Source organism: Capra hircus, chromosome 2 (genome assembly GCF_001704415.2).
Source record: "Capra hircus breed San Clemente chromosome 2, ASM170441v1, whole genome shotgun sequence".
Lineage (NCBI taxonomy): Eukaryota > Metazoa > Chordata > Mammalia > Artiodactyla > Bovidae > Capra > Capra hircus.
This window is the reverse complement of record NC_030809.1, coordinates 10,444,149-10,460,267: the sequence shown is the minus strand read 5'-3', so window position 1 is coordinate 10,460,267 and position 16,119 is coordinate 10,444,149. Positions and strand designations below refer to the sequence as shown.

At 50.8% G+C, this 16,119-nt stretch overlaps 1 pseudogene; it reads right to left on the bottom strand.

Annotated features, from left to right (window-relative positions):
- LOC102177015 lies at positions 5,612 to 9,674 on the bottom strand (annotated as a pseudogene).

Here is a 16,119-nt window from a genome sequence, read left to right as displayed (position 1 = left end):
CTGTGACCCATGAGGCAGAGCTCTTCTCCTGGGTTCCCTTACCCTACTGCTCTCCACTCGGGCGCCCTTTCCCAATAAAGTCTCTTGCTTTGTCAGCCTGTGTCTCCTTGGACAAATCATTTCCGAGTGTTAGACAAGAGCCCAGTTTTGGGCCCTGGTAGGGGTCCCCCTTCCTGCAACAGGCATGCTAAGTCACTTCAGTCATATCCAACTCTTTCGTGGCCCCATGGACTGTAGCTCTCCAGGCTCCTCTGTCCATGGGATTTCCCAGGCGAGAATGTTGGAGCAGGTTGCCATTTCCTACTCCAGGGGATCTTCCCAACCCAAGGATCAAACTTGCATCTCTGTCAGGAGGATTCTTTACCACTACTCCACCTGGGAAGCCCCTTATAACCCCTACCTTCTCTAATTCCTTCATGGTAGCCTGTTCTTCCTGTCCCCCAGATAGGCAATATTGTTTATTGCCACCACTCTCCAAAGGACAGGCAGTGTTACAGGGTCTCCTTTAGCCTGATCGCTGGCATCTGTAAACGGAACTCACCCATGGTGCTTGCAAGGCCCAGGTCCTGTAGGACACCCACATGCACCTTATCGGGTATGGGCGGAATAGAAACCAGAAAGGGACAGGGAGGCAGCCTTCTGATCTGTAAATACAAGTGCATTTATTTCACCTGTACTGTTTGGCCTTCATGTCCATCAGTGGTTCATATTTCCCTTTGGAACTTGGATGGATTCCCATGAATCAGGGTACACTCAACGCCAGTATCAGCTAAAGCCAGAATAGTCTGTTTATTGATGCGGGATAAAGAAATAGTTCAACAGGGGGCCTCCACTTGCACCAATGAGCAAGCTTGACCCCACACCAATGTCTAGATGTCGGGGTACCCATCCCTGTTCTTCATCTTCCCACAGCAATGGGACACAGGCGTGTGCTTCTTCCCCTTTTACTCATGCTATTAGGGGAATAAACTAGTTTTATTTGGGTAATGCTTCTTATAGGGTGAAAAGGACTGAATTAGGGTGTTTATCCATATTCTCCTTAGAGAGTCCCAGCTAATACAGTTACTGAACCAAACTTGGGTCCACTTGCCCGAGGGCAGTAAAGCCAGTCTTTTGACACCAGGATGTAGTAAAGGCAAGTGTAGTGTTTACGGCAGGGGGCCAAGCAAGAAATCCAGGGCAGCTGATGCTCAGAAGACCCAAACTCCCCAACGGCTATTAAGGAAAGGTTTTCAAAGACAGGGTGAGGGGAGAGGGTTTTGAGGTGTGTGATCAGTGTGTGGACATTCTTCTGATTGGTTGGTGGTAAGGTAATTGACAGTTAACATCAACTTTCTGGTTCCAACTGATCTGGGGTCTACGTGCTTATGGGCAACATACAGAACTTCCACCTTTCAGTATCTGCAAAACAGCTCAAAAGACAGGGCTCAGGATATTATCTCTAGCCCTAGAGGAGGAGCTAAAGGCCCTTGACTTTGTTTTATGGATAAACGATTATCATTTTGTCTTGCTTGACTCTTTTCCTTTGTTCCTGCATTTTCTCAACTTTCCTGAGTAAATTTATCCTTTGGAAGTTGGGAAAGCATAGGTGGCTAAAGTTTTTCTACAAACAAGAGGCGGGGGAAGTACATGCTGGGGTTCTGTCCTGGGAAAGCCCCATAGAGTCCTGCTTACTTATGATACTAGATATTGTCATAACTGTTTGCAAGAAATTCTAGTTGGGCCCCTTTCTTAGTTGCCTCACTTTTTGTTTTTTTTTTCTCTTTGGCTTTATCTTCCCACCTACTTCCCTTATGTCAGACCTTTTCAGATTCACTCAGATCAGCTGTCACAGCTGCCACCATCTGAATGTGTTGATTAACCACGGGGCCAAACCTGAAACTACGGTCCAGTACCAAGTTCCTGGAGCGAACTGCAGGATACGATTCTTCACACTTGCTATAGATAACTTGGAAATTAGGAGCATAGATGGCACATTTCATTCCCAACCCCCTCGCTATTTCCTGTCTGTCTTCCGTAGAGACCCATCTTAAAGGTGAAGGTTACACGTCCCCCTCATTTGGCCAAGCCAGGTGTATACCTGCAGGTACCCCTTCAATCCAGTTGGCAAGGCAACCCTGGCTTTCTCCTAGCCCAGCTGCACACAAACGTTCCCAGAGGGCAGCCTGCACTGCTGCTGCTGTTCACTCAGTCGTGTCCGACTCTCCGTGATGCAGTGGACTGCAGCATGCCAGGCTTGTCGTCCTTCACTATCCTCTGGAGTTTGCTCAAACTCATGTCCATTGAGTCAGTAATGCCATCCAAACATTTCATCCTCAGTTGCCCCTTTCTCCTCCTGCCCTCAATCCTTCCCAGCATCAGGGTCTTTTCCAATGTGTCAGTTCTTCGCATCAGGTGGCCAAAGTATTGGAGCTTCAGCTTCAGGATCATTCAGGGCTGATTTCTTTTAGGATTGACTGGTTTGATCTCCTTGCAGTCCAAAGGACTCTCAAGAGTCTTCTCCAGCACGACAGTTTGAAAGCATCAGTTCTTCAGTGGTCAGTCTTCTTGATGGCCCAACTCTCACAGCCATACATGACTACTGGAAAAACCATAGCTTTGACTAGATGGACCTTTGCAGGCAAAATGATGTCTCTGCTTTTAAATTCGCTTTCTAGGTTTGCCATAGCTTTCCTTCCAAGGAACAAGTATCTTTTAATTTCATGGCTGCAGTCGCCATCTGCAATGATTTTGAAGCCCAGAAAAATAAAATCTGCCACTGTTTCCATTTTTCCCCCTTCTCTTTGCCATGAAGTGGTCTTTATTTTTCAGCCGCACGTCACAGCTTGTGGGGTCTCATTTCCCCAACCAGGGATTGAACCCAGTGAAAATGCTGAATCCTAAGCAGGAGACCACCAGGGAACCCCCGCCTGGGTTTTAATTTGGATCAGAGGTCATTGTCGGGTCTTCTTCCTATATAATTTTGTCCTCATCTTCTGATGAGTGTTTGTCCCAAGAATCCCACCTCTTGGAGTTCCAGCTCTCTCTCTCACTTCTGTGTGCTTTTCTTGTATTTTCTTTGGCAAAACGTCTGAGGTGGCGGAACAGTGAGGTGTCTGTACGTCCCTCTCTAGAGCCTGCACCTCTTCTGTCGTCTCTCGTACCCTGCTGAGCTGCAGTGCCTATTCTGTGCTAATCCTCAGGGCACACAATAAAGGCCATGCGATAGCTGATAGCTAGCTCACTTTCTTTTTTCCACTTTTGCTTTCCCACTGCTTGGGTTAATACTCCTAGTAAGCCCTCTCGCATTTTCCTGGCACCCTGTGCTTACTCACTGGCCTGGAAGCATTCCACGAACCTCTCCAGGTCACCCTGCGTGGCAGCAGCTTGCCAGCCAGGGATTCCCCACCAACAACAGGCTCCCGCACCCCAGCCCCTACACTACGTCTTTGCCCATTTCTGTGTCATTTTCAGTCTCCTAGCTGGTTTGCCAGTTGTTGCCTACAGGAGATAACAAAAACCAAACTGAGAAGCATCTTCTTTTTTTTTTGGCCCTGCCTCAAGGCTTGCAGAATCTTAGTTCCCCTACCAGGAGTCAAACCCAGGGCTATGGCATTGAAAGTGTCGAGTCCTAACCACTGGGCCTCCAGGGAAGTCCCTGAGAATCAGGTATCCTGAGATCAAAAAAACAAGGCAGGCCACTTCATATAATCAGCGGATCGGTTTATTCTAGGGTGTCTTCCTCACAGGGTGGGGTCAGACAATGAAATAGAAACATTTGCAGCTGCAGATTCACTGCTGAGGGCTTTATGGTTAACCTAGGGTGTGGGGTAGATGCTTGGAAACAGGAACTTTTTCTAGAAGTTACCCATTTATAAACCCAAGTCAAGGTTTATAAGTGGGTAGCTAGTCTCATGGGTACCAGGAATAGTCAGCAAAGGTCTTCATCACTGTTTGGAGACTAATAGAGCGAAGAACCACACGAACCTAACAATTATTAAACAACATCTATTACTGCAAAGCCCTTGATGACAGAGAAGTGATTTGCCACACCGTACATTCCTGGCTTGGGTCAGTGGAAGGAAGGACAGGAGAAGCTGAATGGGCCCAAGATGGTGTCAGTTATGCCAACAGTCATACAGTTATAACATGGCAATTATTATGTTACCGAAAGAGTGCGGGATCTGGCTGCTTGCTGCTCGAAAGCCAATAAACAAGCCGAGTTGGCGGAAAGGAAAGTTTGCTTTATTTCAGATGCTGGCAACTGGGGGCGGGGGTGAGGGGCAGAAGTCTGTTCAAAGGCTGACTCCTCAAGACTGGCAGCAAGAGGTTTATAGACAGAAGTATAAGTGAAGTCATTCAGTCGTGTCCGACTTTTTGCAACCCCATGGACTGTAGCCTGCCGGGCTCCTCCATCCATGGGATTTTGCAGGCAAGAGTGCTTTATAGACAGAAGGAAGGGGCTGCATGCAGAAACAGCACAGTCAGCTCTGATAGTCATCTTCATGTTGGTCATCAGTGGTCTGGCCAGTGTCATCTTGATTGTTTTAGGGACAGTTAATCTTCAGTTTCAGGGCTGGTTTGTTTCCCTTTCTCTGAGGCCATTCTCGGAACTGTGGCAGCTCATGTGGTGGGCAGAGTGGGCACATTCTGACCATCATGCAGTTAACTTCTCCACCTGGGGTTTCAGTATCTATAAGACCGCTCACAGGATATGACTCAGAAGATTACGTATAGCCACTGAGAAGGAACTAAAGACTCTTGGCTATGCTTAATGACTACACTATCACTATTTGGTCTCCTTTGTTTTTCACATGTTCTCATTTCTCTGATTGAATTTTTGCTTTTTTTTCCCCAACTCACCACCAATGCATTTATTTGCTGGAGAAAGGGTCAGATCTTATCAGGTACTTTAAACTGGATATGACTAGAGACATTGATCTGCCTAACATCTGAGCGTTCACGATTGCACAGATAACCATATCCTGCACATGAGGCGTCAGCATTAAACTGAGGAGCCTTTGACTTGACCAGGGTTGGGTGAGGGCGAGGGGGGGAATACATTCTGAGCAGTCATATGATTTCCCATGTAGAATGTGCTGTCTACTTAGACAAGTAGTGTTGAGAAAAGCAAAGATAGGCTCCTAGCCTGGACGTGGCGGCAGCCTGGTGAAAGGGGATCACATCCTATTTACAAAGCAAGAGCGTGAAGCTCCCAGCTGAGCTGCGCGATGTGAGCAGGGGGTGACTTGAAGGGTGTGAGTTGGGGGTGGGACTTGAACTCATGAGCCTCTGCCCGTGCAGCGTGGGCCTCCACAAGCCTGTCTCTGGCCCCGTGCACGAGGGAGACTCGGGAAATCTGCAGAGTGAGGGGATTCGGCCCCCGTTCCCCAGCTCCACCCCACCTTCCCCGGGTCTAAGAGTGCCCAGTCCACTGGACGCAGCCTCACCCCCATCCAGTCCCTGCTTCTGGACAGATGCATGGGAAATATGGAAACTGATGCCTCACCGTGCTAGAGCACCCTTAGGTGATGCTGGGGTGGTCGTCTGACAGGTGCCCCAAGATGATCAGGCCTCACCCGCGGTGGCCAGGCTGAGACAGCGTGGTTTTGTTTTTTTTTGGTGATTCAGCTTACTCCAGGACAAACCATGCTCCTGATGACACCCGGCGGAAAAGCGGGCTGGCGCCTCGGAAGAGCTGGCCCTGCACACTCAGGTACTTCCAGGGGTGGATCCAAGATTTGAACACTGGGGGCTAAGGAGGGAGCCCAGCCCACAGTCCTTCATGGCCAAGAAATCACCAGCCAGCAGGAAGGAGGAGGTCAGCAGGCTCATCGCAATCCCCATCACGAATTTGGTGTCAGCCCGGATGGTCAGTGCCTGGCTGAACTGGGAACCTAGATTCTGGTTGTGCCCCAGCCCCGCCGGGGCATCACTCATGCTGCCATCCACCAGGTAGGCACTGATGAAGTGGGCCAGCAGGTTACAGCCCCACAAGAAAATCTCCCAGGTGGTGGGGGCTTAAGCCCATAAAGAATCCCAGCAGGCCCTCTTCTTTGAAAATCTTCCCAATGGAGGTCAACACGCCGCTGGACTTGGCCTCCCATCCCACAAACTGGACCACGCAGCACGCTGAGATGACTTGCAGGGGGAGGGCCAGGATGCGCGACCACCCATGGCATCACCATCGTGTAGGAGGTCTCCTTCAGCACCTTCTTCAGAGACGTCTTCATGTCATCCTTGTTGGAAACCTGCTGGATCTCCTCTGGTACCTTCTTCCTGCTGCCCTGGGTCACCGTGGAGAGGGCGTTGGACGTCAGCCTAGGGGCTCAGGCTAGAAGCAGCCCTGTCTTTCCGTCCCCTTGCATGATGTGCTTGACATGCAAGGTAGAGGACCTTCCTCCCCAGCACGTTGGTCCCAGTGGTGGAGGGCCTTGTCTCATGACCCACCTGGATGAGCAGCAGTCATGCTCAATGGTGACTGAGCGCCATCACTCCTGCACCCAGCGCCACGAAAAGAGCCCCAGTGGTCAGGGCATTGACCCCAGAGGCTAAGTCCCCAGATGCACCATCCATCCTGCGGGTGGAGGGCTGTGCCACAGGCTGAGGGTGGCATGGAGGTGCAGGCAGCGGATCCCTGAGTCCAGGCCTTGACTCCCGCCACCATCCCACAGCAAGCTCAGGCTTCAGCTCTGGCTCTTGCCATCCCCGTGGCACCGCCTGGAGCCTAAACTTATTCTTTGACTAAGTTTTCCACAGACAAAAGGCAGGCAGAGGAGCTGGTGGGGCAAGGACCATACCATCCCGCTCCCTTTCAGTGATTATCCTGGCTCAAATGATCAGTTTAAAGTAGCCAGTTGCCATCCCAGTCTTAAGTCTGAAATTTAAAATCTACTTGCACAGAATGTTGAACAATCTGAAGCCTGGCTGTCTGGAACCCTTCCCAGGACTGACGTGCATTAACAGAGCTAACACATTTCTCATGCATAGCCCCACAGTCTCTACAGTTCAGTTCAGTCACTCAGTTGTGTCCGACTTTTTGCGACCCCATGAACTGCAGCACGCCAGGCTTCCCTGTCCATCACCAGCTCCCTGAGCTTGCTCAAACTCATGTCCATCGAGTCAGTAATGCCATCCAACCGTCTCATCCTCTGTCCTCCCCTTCTCCTCCTACCTTCAATCTTTCTAAGACATTGGACAGGAAAACAAGTTGGACATGCTCATAAAATTTCTTGCTTTCACCTCTATCATGTCTGATATTTAAATTCATTTTTATGATGGAGTATAGTAAATATTTCTGTTTCTACAGCTTCAGGGGAGAAAAGACAGGTCCTCCCCATCTTTCTGAGGCTTGTTTTTATAGAAGTTGAGATTTTCATTCTTAGGGCCAGGCACTGGAATTTTGTTAGTTAATGCAGTGAGAAAGAGAAGGGTTGAGGAGGCCAAGTTCTAGAGCTAGAGAAAAAAAAAAAGTTTAATAACCATTATTTAACCATACTGGAATCTAGAGTATTTGGTTGTTTTCTGCAATATTTTAGTTTGAGGTCAGAAATATCTTCTTAGAAGATGGAGTTCTTATTTCTTGTTCTCCTCAGTGTGTGTGAGTGTGTCTGTGTGTGTGTGTGTGTGTGTGTGTGTGTGTGTGTGTGTGTGTGTGTGTGTGTCAGGGGCCAGGATGATTTTCAAGAAGAAAAAAGGAAGAAGATGCCTTCAACCCACTATCTGGAAAAGACAAACTTGGAGTACTTCCTCCCACCACAGGACTTTGCATATGCCATTCCCTCTGCCTGGAATACACTCCACCCTCTTGCCTGGCTAACCGTGTTGGGAAAAGCCCTATCTTCCCAGGGAATTTCCCTCATGCCAAGCAATTCTCTGTGATGCCACCTAGAATTGTGCCCTAGAATTCAACTGCATTCTGACACTATCACCCCAGAGATATAATCAGATTCTACAGGTTAAGGGCTCAGCCTCATAAGACTGCCCCTCTCCACACACTTCAGAGGCTAGTCTGACCAGCCATCTATACATCAGCACTTCCAATGACCCCCTCCTAGGGTTCGACCCATTTGTTAGAGTGGCTCACAGAACTCAAGGAAGCACTTACTTACCTTTAGTAGTTTATTAAAGGTTACAACAAAGGATACAGATGAACAGCCGGATGAAGAGACACACAGTGTGAGGTCTGGAAAGGTCTCGAGCACATGAGCCTCTGCCCTGTGGCACTGGGATGTGCCATCCTCCCACAACAGGGATGTGTTGGCTGGTCTAGAAGCTCCCCAAAACCCATGCTCTGGGGATCTTTATGTGGACATAATCAATAACTAACCTCCATTTCAAGCCCTCTCCCCTGGAGAAGTTGGCATGGGGTGTGTGTGTGTGTGTGTGTGTGTGTATGTGTGTGTGTGTGTGTGAAAATTCCAAGCTTATAATCATGGTTGGTCTTCCTGGTGACCAGCCCCCAGCCAGGATCCCAGCCCCCCAGCCCCACAAGTGACTACAATAAAATGAAAGCTGCTCCTAGTGTTCACTTCAGTCAGGAAATTACAAGCTTATAGGAACTCTGTGCCAGGAGCCAGGGGTGGATATCAGTATCGATATATAATTATTATCTCACAATGACCTTTTTCATCCTGAGTTTCAGCTTAAGCATCACATCCTCAAAAGACCTTCCTGATCCCACAGATGGAGCATCCTCCTTAGCTACACCCCTGCACAGTTCCATGAACCCCTTCTCCACAGCCCTGTTTACAGTCATACTCTAATATTTACTTGTGATTTCTTAGCATCTCTTCCCTAGTTGGCTGTGTACTCCCTGAGAGCTGGGTGTGTCTCTTTCTCCTATTTTCACAGAACCTGGTGTTTGTTGAGTAGATGATGGGAAGATGCTGGAACGTGGGATCTACCCTCACTCCCTGACCTCCTTGGGGTAGAGAGAAGGGTCCCAGGGAGTTGGCAGCCCTGCGTCCCTGGCTTGTCACAACCTTTCTTGTGACCTTTGCTTTATTTGGGGTCGTGCTGGGTCTTTGCTGTTCTGTGTGGGCTTTCTCTAGTGCCAGTGAGCCGGCTGTGGTGTGCAGGCTTCTCATTGTGGTGGCTTCTCTTGGTGAGCACAGGCTCTGGGGTACATGGGCTTCAGCAGCCGTGGACGAACGGGCTTAGTTGCTCTGCGGCGCGTGGACTCTTCACAGACCAGGGATCAAACCTGTGTCTCCTGCATTAGCAGATGGATCCTTAGCCACTGGACCACCAGGAAAGTCCTTCCTTGTGATCTTGAGCTAAACAATTGTCTGTGTCTAAAGCATGTGCCCTCAAAGCCTACATTCAGTGTGGTAGGTTCAGGAGAACTGCAGTACCAACCTTGGCTCCAGGCAACACTCCGACAGCAACTCCTGCCACCTCTCAGCCTCAGTTTCCCCAGCTGCAATGACAAGGTGTTGAAGGAGGCCACAGGTCTCCCTGCTTCCTCCTGTTAGGACTTTCTGGTCTTCCTCAGCCCCAGGGCCCTGTCCCACAGCCCCTAGTCAGCATGTCTGCCCTGATGTCCTCTGTCCTCTCTTCTGGGTCTGGCCCAGCCATCCTTAGCCAGGACGTGGCACACATTTGAATTTTCACAAGCAGAAAGGTGATGGGAAGGCCTGGGAAGAACTTGGCTTCCCACGCACCAGGCGCCATGCAAAAGGCTCTTGGTGCATGGCTTCGCTCAGCTCACCACACCCAAGACGGGGTTATCTGGTGCTTCCTATTTTGCAGGGGAAAGGTAAACAGTGCGCCCAAGGTCTGCTGCTAGGAAGGGACGGAATCAGGGTCCCAGGATCCAGCAGCCCCTCTGCTGCTTGCTGCTCCAGGCAGGACACCCCGGGCAAGTTCCCTTTCTCAGAGGCCCTCTAGAGCTTTCCCACAGAAACTCTATCTCGTTACCCTTACTTCCCCTAAGGGACCGGGAACTTTGATGAAACTCGACTTCAGTTGCTGATGTCTCCTCCCAACACCCTGCCAGGTCACAGGGTTCAGGGCTGAGACCCTCTGGGCAGCATTGGAGCAGGGGGGTGGGGTGGGCGGGGGCAGTCTCTGGACTCAGCTGCCGCTTGTTGCTGGGATGGAGGGTAACAACCCCTGCTGACCCGATCTAGTGGGGCAGGACCCAAGGATCTCGGGAGAAGTGGAAGTGCTTCATGACACATTTCAGTTCAATGCCATCCCTATTGGCTGGCCCACTGTGGGTTTACTGGGAAACTATGGTCAACACCACAGACCCAGACTCTCCCTTCCAGAAACCCTGGTGGAAAAAACCCAGAGAGTGAGGTTTATTCAAGCTGACCTTCCTGCAGCAACCTTGGGACCAAGGAAGGTCATTCAGAGGAAGTGATGCGAGCCAAGGGTGAGTGGGAAACGAAGTGGGAGGGCACGAAGGAGGATGCGCACTGAGGAACTGACAATAAAAAAAAGTGTCAAGTGGCAGCATGGGAGGCCCCGGAGCTTGGCTTCTGATCCTAAAGCTTTGGGGACAAGTCCCTGCTTGAGGGACATTGGAATGAAGAGTGATGTGCTGTGAACTCTATTTTAAGTTCCCAGAGGAGGTGTGGGACATGGCTTGGTAGGCACGGGGGGACACTCAGGGGGCTGCAGATGCTGGTGCTCCAAGGAGGCAGGAGGGAAGCCGTCTCGCTGGTTGGCAGACGGCAGGGGGAGGCAGAAGGAAGCAGGGTAGAGCCCAGAGAGCCTGGGTTAAGCCTCCCCATCTGAACAGGGTTGCCTCCAGCTCTAGTCAGAGTCTCAGGGGCAGGGGGCTGGGGCCGTTGGAGTGGGAAGGGAGTGTACCAGCCTGTGCCAGACTTGCCTCCCAGCCCTGCTGTCTGGGAGCTGCTGATGGTGCCGTTGTGCCCAGACTGCCTCTGGTTGACCCCTGATGTGGCCCCACTTCTGAACTTTCCCAGAATAATGAGGGCTTGAGTCCCAGGGAGGACCGGGCTGCCATCTCCACCCCCAGGTGGGGTTTTGGTTCCAGAGCGTGTGTGCACACAGAGCCTCTTCCACTTCCTTCTAAACAAGCCAGGGGCAGTGAATTATTAGGAGAGGATTCTTCTATCCTAGCAAGTGATTCCAGGCATGTGGGCCAGGGGGCTCCAGGGAGCAAAGTGAGACCTAGAGACCCCAGAGAGAGTGGAAAAGGGGTGGTGGGTCTCCTTCCACCTTTCCTGACACCCTGCCTGCCGTGAGCCCCCGGGGCTGCGGCTCCTCAGGCAGAAGTCTTCAGAAAACTCCGCCAAGGCTTCATTCCCACTGCAGCCGTCTTTTGAGCCTGAATCTCCAGTCTGACCTTAAGCTCCAGGTATATGTACAGCCCACTTGACGTCTCCCCTGATGTTCCCCTGAAGGTCCTCACACTCAGCGCCTTCCTGAAACCCGTTCCTCCACGCTCCCCTCCGCAGTGAATGGCACCTCTGAAAGGCCAGGTGCCCAGGCCAGGGGTCTTCTTTCTCCCAGGACTCCGCCTCCTCTCTGCAGCTGCCACCTCAACCCAGGCGCCTTCAGTCTTGCCACTGGTCTTCAGTCTCTGCCACTGCCTCCAGCCTCACCTCTCCCTCAGCACCGTCCTGCCATCTGCCCTTTAAATGCTGCCTTCTGGACTTCTCTGGTGGTCCAGATTAAGAATCCGCCTGCCAATTCAGAGGACATGGGTTTGATCCCTGGTTCAGGAAGATTCCACCTGCTGTGGAGTAACTATCCCCATGACCCTTGGGGTGAAGTGTGAGCTCCCAATGACCCAGCTCGTCTGGGCCCTGACAACTCTGCAATCTCATCTCTTGCCCTCCCTTTCCAGAACTCCCCCTTCAGCCACTTGGAAGCGCTTGTACTCCATTAACCCTGAAATACCCTGTTGCTTCCCCAGGCCTTTTGCACCTGCTGGGAAAGCTCCTCACCATTTTCATGCAGGATCACCTCTATTCCCCCATCAGATCCCAGCCTTCACACTCCATTTCTAGGGAAGCCTTCCTGATGACCAAGTTGGTTAGGAGTGCCTCTCCTAGCAATGGTTCTTTCATTCAACAAATATTTACTGCTTGTTTAGGCTTCCCTGGTGGCTCAGACGGTAAAGCGTCTGCCTGCAATGTGGGAAACCCGGGTTCAGTTCCTGGGTCGGGAAGATCCCCTGGAGAAGGAAATGGCAATCCACTCCAGCACTCTTGCCTGGAAAATCCCATGGATGGAGGAGACTGATAGGCTACAGTCCATGGGGTCGCAAAGACTCGGACACGACTGAGCGACTTCGCTTTCACTAGATGAGCTAATCCCTGTCCCAGCCACTTCAAATACATCCAGAAACAATTGCAACCACCATCCATGCCCCTAGTAGAGCTCACATTCAAATGGGGTTGGGGATGGGTGAGACAGACCATAAACAATACAGAGTGAATAAGCAATTGATCCAGTGTGGGTGAAGGCAATGGGTGCCATGCAGAAAATGGAGCAAGGGAAGCGGGAGGCAGAAGGGGGGTGGGGCGACTGCAGTCCTCACTGGAGATGGTAACCTTTGGGTGAAGACTTTGTCAGCAACCTCCAGCCAAAGACCACCAGGAAGACAGGAAAATTATCACCTTGGGTTTCTGACTCATAGTGAGGGACAGCGCCCTCCATGGGGAGCATGGGGACCGTGGGGCCACTCAGAGAGCCTTAGAAAGGCCTTACTCTAGGATTTGGACTTGGGTTAGATGATTTAGGAGGGCTCCAGGAACCAGGACTTTCCTATGGATTGGATGCTGTCAAGAGCAGGGGCAATTCTATGACTGGGGATCTTAATGAACCTTAATGAGGAGGGAAGACCAGACGCAGGCTACCGCTGTTATTAGCATGACACAAGTTTTCCTTATGAACTGTAGGGGGATGGCCATAACAGATTACCACAAACTTGGTGGCTTAACAGAAATTTACTCTCACGGTTCCAGAGGCCAGAAGTTTGCTGTCAAGATGTTGGCAGGGTTGGTTCTTCTGGAGGCTCTGTTTCATGCCTCACTCCTTACTTCTGGTGGCTGATGGCAGCCCCTCGTGTTCCTGGGCTTCCAGATGCTCTTCACAAGTTTCCCCTGTGTCTTGATGTCTTTCCCTGTCTCTTACAAGGACATTTATCACTGGACCTAGGGCCCACTCTTATCTAAGATGATTGCATATCAAGATGCTTACTATAATTACATCTGCAAAAGCTCTTATTCCAAATAAGGTCACATTCTGAGTTCCAAGTGGACGTACCTTTTGGGGTCACGAGTCAACCCACTACAGAGATGGCTGGTCCTTTTAGTGGTTTGGATGCAATGTTCTGAAAATATCAATTAAGTCTAACCGTTCTATTGTCTCATTTAGGATCTCTGTCGCCTTATTGATCTTTGTCGCCTCTTTCTGTCCAGAAGATCTGTCCATTGATGTGAAGTGTTAAAGTATCCTACTCTCACTGTTTTCCCATCAGTTTCAACCTTTATGTCTTAGTATTTGTTTTAGATATTTGGGTGCTTCCGTATTAGGTGCCTGTATGTTGATGAGTATAAAATCCTTTTCTTGTATTGATCCTTTTACCATTATACACCGTCCTTCCTTATCTTTCCTTTAACAGCCTTTGCTTCAAAGTCTGTTTTGTCTGACTTGAGTATTGCAACTTCAGCTTTCATTTGTTTGCATGAAATATCCTTTTCCATCCCCTCACTTTTGATCTGTGTGGGTCCTTTGCCCTAAGGTGGGTCTCCTGTAGGTAGCATATTCCTAGGCTCTTGTTTTTTCATCCTGTCTGCCACTCTGTTCTTTGATTGGAGCATTCAGTCCATTGACATTTAAGTTAATTATTCCTTTTTGTAGTTTGGATAACATTCACATTTTTTCTGTGTTCAGACATGATTGTCTTGACCCATCATGGTCACAGAGCGGTCTTGTCTGGACACTGATGTTCTGTGAAACTTTATGTGCAGGAGGAGAATACCAAGGCCCAGCTGTGGCAGCCAGGCCAGCCACTGGAGGCCAGGGCCTGCTGTCCTCTTGTTCAACTTGAAGGCAATGAGGGAGGGAGCCATCTGGGGGAAGTGTTCCAGCTACAAGGGCAGGATGGGAGTGTGCCTTTAAGGGCCAGCCAGTCCCTGGTGTGGCTGTGGCCAAGGGAGCAAGGGGGAGAGAGGCAGCGGGACAGAGAGGCAATGGGAGGGGCTGCAGAGCAATGTACACAGTGGCTCTTAACACTGCAGGAAATAAGGGGCCTTGGGAATGCTCTGAGCAGAGCAGTGAACACCAGGACTGGAGTCATCAGCAGGCATGGTTTTGATAAGAGTGTTAGGACAAAAGCCTGACTGAAGTGGATTTGCGTGCGAGTGGGAGGGTGAAGACACAAGACGAGACAATTCTTTCCAGAAGTTGTACTGAAAAGTGGAGCAGAGAAACAGGAAGTCGCTGGTGAGAAAGTGGAATCAAGAAGGTTTTTCGCTTTTTCTCTTTGAAAGCAGTGACGGTGCATTTGAACGCTGCTGGGGAAAGTCTGGAGGAGAAACCGTCTTGACGGTGTCAGCTGGAGAGGGCATAACCGGAGGGGGAGGGAAGACAGGCTCCAGGTGCAGGTGGTGGCCTGGCTGTGGAGGAAGACCATGGTAATGAGGAGAGAGGCGGGCTGCGGGGCTGAGGCAGGCCGGCTGGCTGGGAGACTTCATCAGTAGAGGCTCTCTGTGGAAAGCCTCCCTCCACATCTCAGCTGCACTTCCTGTCAGTAATCTTGCCCCCAGGCCACGAGTGTAGTAATAGTGTCTGCAGGGGCCCCTTTAGACACCCTGCCTGGCCCAGGTGTGGAGACAGCACTTGAAGCTCCACAGACCCCAAAGGGGACCAGAGATGGAGACAGAAGGGTAGGAAACTGAGGAAGAGAAAAACCAGAAAGGGATCAAAATTCAACCCAGTCTCCCACAGACCCCAGGCACAGGCAGGGGCCTCAACCTGAGTCAGAAGCTACCTTGTGCTGTTCACAGCCCTAAGCATCAGGGCCAGGTCTGAATTGCTGAGAAATTCACTTGTCAAGCTGAGCACTCTCTGTGAGCCTCAAGTTCCCAGCTATAAAGGGGAGAACACCACCAACCTCCTCTTGGGTCTTCTGGGAGAATTTAGGGGTTATAAAACACACAAAAGTACCATCGGGGTGCCTGACAAGGAGCCAGATTTGTTTTCCTTCTCCCCTCTCATCTCCCGCCCCGGCGGACCATCCTACATCTTCACACCGGTTCCTACAGCAGCTCCGAAAATGGGAGCAGGGCCCCGCCTGCTGGCTGACTCTGGAACTGCTCCTCTGCCCCCCGCCCAGAGGTAGACTACATGCACATCCAATTCTTCCAGCAATCTCATTCCACGGCAGCAGATACCATGCAAATTCGGTAGGTGAGCACTCAGGCCTTCTTACCACCTCCACAATCACGGGGCAGGGGCTTTAATACACCCTGACCCCCTTTATTCCTACAGCTGCCCCTGCCTGGAGTGCCCCCACCTCCATCTGGAAATGTCAGAGGTCCGGGGCTTTCCACGACCCTCACCTCTTAGCGCCCCCTCACTCTCAGAGAGAACTCCCCATTCTCTCAACATTTGGACTTAACCTCTAGATTGGCTAAACCGTGTGGAGAGAACCGAAACACCTGTCTCCCCTGCTTTGAGACTCACCCGAGGGCAGGAACTGCCTCATTCACCTGTTATTTTCTGACACCAGAATCCCATCAATCACTGCCCTGCCTGAAACCTCCCCACTCTGGGTGGGGAGGGTACGTGTCTGTGTGATGTGTATGTCTCTAGATTTTCCCCATATTTATGTCTTCACACATATGTCCTTCACTGGCTTCCTTATACCTTCAAATTCCCCAGCAAAGCTCACAGCATAGGACCTGGCCTCTGTCTTCCTGATTCCTCCCTCCTGCCGAGTAGTCATCCCCTCATCCATCTTCCATGCATCTCTCACTGGTTCCTCTCCCTGGAGAACTACAGCTCACACTCCTCCATGCAGCAAATCCCGACTTGATCAATGCTCAGGGCAAATGTCATCTCCCTAGAGGCCTCCCTGACACCCCAGTCTCGCTCATCTCTGCTGTCCTCATCCCATCTATCCCTCAGCTGAAGCCTTCAGCATCGGAGCAG